General features: G+C 36.3%; 1 protein-coding gene across 1 annotated transcript in view; it reads left to right on the top strand.

Annotated features, from left to right (window-relative positions):
* The window catches only part of LOC106684027 (ciliary microtubule associated protein 1A), a gene marked incomplete at its 3' end in the record, with an annotated part of 13,621 nt that overhangs the window by 7,204 nt on the left and 598 nt on the right, over window positions 1-5,819 (top strand).

The raw sequence follows: 5,819 nt of genomic DNA, 5'->3' as shown, positions 1-5,819 counted from the left end.
TCCGCTTTCTTCCATTGTGCTGGGACATGGCTTTTCCACGTTAAATTTATAAATTTTAAAAGGATCTTTAGCTTTCTCTCCTAAGTTTTTCAAGAATTCAGGCAACAGACCGTCTGGACCAGCACTTTTCCCCATTTTTAGTTTGCTCAGAGCAACATCCAGTTCCAATTTTGAAAAGGGTGAACAGAAAAGTATGCTATTATCTAAATTTAAGTAACCCAGATTCTCTAATAGGTCTTGGTTTTTAATCTTTTCTGGGATTGTAACAGTACTGATTTTGCAATAGTTCTTGCAAAACACTTCAGCTATATCCTTCTCAGTAGTAACTAACTTGTTCCCTATTTTAATAGGCTCATATTCTATAATTTTCTCTCCGTTTATCCTCGAAATAAAAGCGTGAGCCTTCTTTCCATCTTTTCTGAAGTCCATCTCTTTCAGGAAGTTATTATATGTTTGTCTTTTGGAACAGATAATGGCATGTCTTAATTGGGCACCATATCTGACCTTAGCCCTGTTCTCTCTGCACGACAACGAGCTTCGTCTTTAACCTTTTTTAACTTATCTAGCTCGATATTCCAGTAAGGTTTAATTTTTCGAACTTGTCCACGAGGCACATTTCAATATAATTTTTGTTAGAGTTTGGGCAATTTGATCAACATTTGGGCTCAGAATGTCCTCCTTTATCATGATGTTCGTATCTCTCCTGTAATCTTCCCGTCTTGCTCTTTTCAGATTCCAACGAGGAAAACGAGATTCCCTGTGTTCAGTGCGTAATGTTCGACTTTCAGCTTCTATAATTAGGATTTTGTGACCAGCTCCACCCGGAGGTGAAATGAGATCGTGTTTAATTTTCCGCGTAAGTGATGGATGGCAGAGAACAATGTCAGGGTGCGTCTGATCACCTTTATAGGAGAGAAATGTTGGTTGCTTCTGCACATTATCTACGAAATCACATTGTCCCGAATAGATAAGATCTTCAACTACATCACCTGCCTTTATTCGTTTTATAACCCCAAATCCATGAGTGAGCATTAACGTCTCCCATCAGTAATGAGTGTTCATCCCAGCCTTCCAAAAGATCTTCAAGAGGCAGCTTGTTTCCCGGTGGGCTATAGATAAAATAGATCTTCCTCATGCATCTCCCATTCCATACTTTGGCACGCATCACCTCTGACGTTTCTGTTGCAGTCATAGTCGTAATTATATCGATTTTAGCGACTAGATGGTTTTTAACATAAACTACCATTCCTGAGGCCACTTGTCGTCCACGTGTCAATATTTTCATTTGGTATCCTTTTATATTTATAAAGTCTTTTTCAGTTGAAGCTCCACATTCGCAAAGACCAACAACGTCAATATTATATTTTTCCAAAATAATCTTCAATTCTGTAAGTTTATCACGTGTTAGACCTCCAGCATTCCAAAAAATAATTTTGATGGCCTTTAGAAAGGCCGTTTGCATTACGGTTAAATGCCGTAGTTGTCATATTCTGTGGGCTGTTGTGGCGACAGCTACTGCTCATTTAGCGCTATCCAGGGGGCACGTGTATCAATGATACGGACGCGAGCAGCACTACCCCTCACCGTGGATAATATATATAATATATATTTTTATTTTGTGTATTCATTGGTTGTTATCTTGTTCTTTGTTCTTAGCCCTGATGAAGGATAGAAATTTTGGCCGAAACGTTGCCCCAATTAAATAAGTTATTTCAACTTATTTGTGTTACATTCTGGCCGCACCCCCCAACCATCTTCTCCTCATATATAATATATATTATCCTTTAATCTTACCATTTGATCATATTACTTCTATATAATTAAAATTAGTGTTTTTATGCAAAATGTTTTTATGAAACTAAAAAGCTGCCTAAATTCCTCGTATATTTTAATTAAACTTGATGTTGTCAATAAATTTATTTTTTACATTATTTATGTTTAAGTGTCGGAGGTGAAGTATACTTACCCTCGTCGTACCCTTGGAGGTTCTCATACTATACTGCTGATAGTAGTATGGGGGATACTGAACGTATACACTGTCGCCGCAAGTTATCCTATCGTTACAGCATCTCCAGGAGCTGTAAAAATTTCAAAGACCTTTATGAAGGCCTATCAAAAGACAAACAAAACATAGACCATTAATTGCCATCTTGAAAGTACTTTATCAGAACTATCAGGACTATCAGAAATACGTCCTGCCCAGAGACCGCCAGTGCTGTCGGGAATTATAATAGCAGCCTAGTCAAACCTAACAGTGCAGTTCTCAATAAGGAAACAGATATGCATCATTGACAAACTCGATCTCTTTTTTGTGTACAACCCTCCTCTACCTGGCTCGAGGACACATGGGATCGCCACTGCATGTTGCTTGGCGACTTGAACTCCCCATCCCCAAGATGGGATTATAACCACACGGGATCTGTGAGAAAAATTTGGGACAATTTCATTGACGAAAATCTGGTAGAGTACATGGCTGCTTCAGATGAAAAACCTACTTTCCTAGCATTTATGGCGGGAACATCCAAGCTAGAAGCGGTCTTAGTTCACTCATCTTTTGCCTCAAATGTGTCTGTTTCTATCCACCCTCCCCGTGAGTCTTTGGTCACAGTATCCTAGTGGGCAAAGAAAATTTTGGCCCATATACGTTCAGCGAGAAAAAGAGGGTCCGATGGAACATAAAGAAGCCAGATTGGTCTAAGTTTGCTGTTGTATCTGACCAACTCGTTACGAATTATCTGGTGACTGCTAGAGAAATCCTTGAAGAACATCTCTGAGGCTATAACAAAAGCTGCATATCACAGCGTCCCCCGAGGTCAGTTCAACAACGACAAGCCTTTTTGGAATCAGGATCTAGAAGCCATGAAAATCAAACGAGATAGAGCTGCAGAAATATTCAGTAAATCTCATAACCCTGCCGACCGAATCCTTCAGCAGAAAGTCGGCTTTTTGAAGAAGGAAATAATTATGGCCAAAACTGCTACCTTTAGAAGTTTCCTTTCGCAATTGGACTTTCGCAAGGACGATATTACAGCATATATCGCAAAGGATCTGGAAATCATCACCTTATAGACTGAATTCCAGCTTTTTACTCTCGATTAAGAGACATCCCGTCTCACTATCACTTGATTGTAATATGTTGAGACCAACAAACTGTGCCACCTTTCTTGGTATCAAGCTGGCTACCCGGTAAACATGGAGAGCTCTTACTGATAATATAACGTATCGAAGGAAATCAGGAGGCTGGACCTGCTGAAGAGGTCTATAAAATATAGACGAGAATTGGCTGCATTAGCCTTTAGTGAACGTATCTGGCGGAGTAAAATCGAATTCTGGCTGACGTATAAACCTGCTGTAAGACGACTGGTCACACAAATCACATTCCTATCAAACATTAAATCCTTAAGGAAAGAGTATTACCTTGTCCATACAATTCAGAACCCAGACAGTTTCCATTAGCTCAAGACCTGATTCCGTGCTTTTACACAAGCCTATCATCATCAGTCACCAAGCAGAATATAATCCATCAAACGAACTCAAGGCCATTGGATTTGAAACTTTGCACATCCCATTTCCGGGGAAAGAATGGCTGCATATATACACTGATGGATTAACCATTGGAGCAAGACGAAACGGAGGAGCAGGTGTGTACTGGGCATTGAGTGTAGCCTCAAATGTTAGCTGCCTTGCCAGCAACTTTGATGGAGAAATCCATGCTATACGTCTGGTTCTAGAGGGAAGACGACTGCTGAAGGAGCTTCTCATAAGGGGCACTATTGTGGTTCTGCGATGTATACGTTAGAATTTGGGGAAACGAACGGGCCGACGCCTTAACCAAATCCCCATGTCTCACACACCCACTGATTTTGCTGCGGCTAAAGGTCTCATTACTCCGTCTTTGAGAAATAAGCTGCAGCAATCTATCAGGAGTCTATATCATGGTATTAGTGAAAAGAGCTCAAATATTATGGATAGGACAAATGATACCCAAGAAGATGGTCTATGGGAAACTGGAAAAAGAGAATGCCACTGGATCAGATGGCTGGACGATGTGGATCCTCCTCCTCGAGAGGCTGGATGTTTTAAGAGGAAGGAAAAGATCTGGAGATCGTGGAGATTGGTTGGCAGTGGTGGAGGTGTCCCAAATTCTTCTAGAACCGTAGTGCCAGAATAATAAAAATACAGTAAGAATTCTAAAATCCAAATATATAGTTGCAGAATAAAAAATTCTTGATAAACAAAAATATTTAATAATAAAAAAATCATATTGAACACCAGCATTTTTAAGTTATATTATTCAGATTTGTTCTCGGTTTTATTTTTATTTTTATGTTTATAATGCGAAAGCTATCTCGTCTAGGTAATAAGAACGTTTTTATTCTAAGTAAAACACTCAATAAGAATTTAACAATTTCTAGGTTTTTCAAAAATCTGGATTTCCACCGCATTGTACGACGATTCTACCGCGAAGGCATCACTGGTATTAAACACATTCACGAAGGGTCAGAATATTATTGACATAATTTTTAACAAGAATCATAAAATAATTTTGATTTCTAAGGCAGAATTTGGGATAAAGAATTGAAAAGATCTTGAAATTTTGGGCGGTAGGGTTGAATTCAGGGTCTGAATTTAGGAAATTGTTAGCATGGTATGGAGGATTATACTTTTTGCTTTATAAGTTTCAATTTATTGTTAAATGACCAATATAAATGGAGAATATTGTTTTGTTTTTTTAATTATGAAAATAATATATATGTTATATGTTATTTTAATACGTTATTATATTTCAGGATAGGAAGACCAAAGGCCCCAAAACCAAACCATTTTCCATCACCACTATCCTACGCTCCTGTGAAGCCTGATGTCTTCCTCAAGAGAGGTCCTTCAATCACAATGGGGTATAACAGAAAACCGCCTAAAAAAGACGCTGACTACTTTCCGACAGTTGGAACTTACCATCCAAACTACGACTATATGGCAAAAAAACGGAATATAGTCATACCTAGCAGTGATATACAGAAAAACTGCATAAGAGTTCCATTGGACTTACCAGCTAAGAAAGAAGACAAAAAATAAACAAAATTATCTAGTTATTTTTTTTTAAATAAAATTAATTTAAAAGGATATGTAGTCTAATTTAATTTATTTTCCTTTGTAATTTAATTTATGTACGGAACTCGATAATTATTTAGCTAAAACGAAGTATTATTTCAAAATCGATACTTTTTAATTTTAATCTATATTTCAGCTACAAGGATTTTTCTCTAATTAAGAAAGTGTCGTATTATAAGTTAATTTTATTTTTTTGATCAATTTTACTCCACCATTTGTGAATTACAATTATGCCTATATGATCTACTACTTGTATTAAATAGTATCAATATTTATTATTTTAAGAATATCTATAATAAAATTCCTGAAACAAATATCATAATTCAAATCTATAATAAAATTCCTGAAACAAATATCATAATTTAAAATGTATCTTGTACAAAGTTTTAAAATTTTATTTCTAATTAATATTTTAAGATTTTTTTTTTGTTTTACATTACAGTGAATATCACAATAGTTAGCGATTTATTTCTATTAATTTCCTAATTGCTATTACTATTACAGTAATTCCACAAAGTCTAATTATTTATGCGAAACCTTTATCAGTTCTTAATATACTGTTTGTTATAAACAACTTCATTTTGTTGTTTCTTTTTGTAGTGAGATTCATTTATAAATTTTAACTATACGAGAAAAATATTGCTTGAGGACCACATTAAATCCATATTGTACAAAAATAACTATATACGAACTATTTTTTTTAAAAA

This window comes from Halyomorpha halys, unplaced genomic scaffold, assembly GCF_000696795.3.
Source record: "Halyomorpha halys isolate HHAL.00 unplaced genomic scaffold, Hhal_1.1 Scaffold539.1, whole genome shotgun sequence".
NCBI lineage: Eukaryota > Metazoa > Arthropoda > Insecta > Hemiptera > Pentatomidae > Halyomorpha > Halyomorpha halys.
The sequence above is the reverse complement of the archived record's forward strand: the minus strand, read 5'-3'. Positions and strand labels throughout refer to the sequence as shown.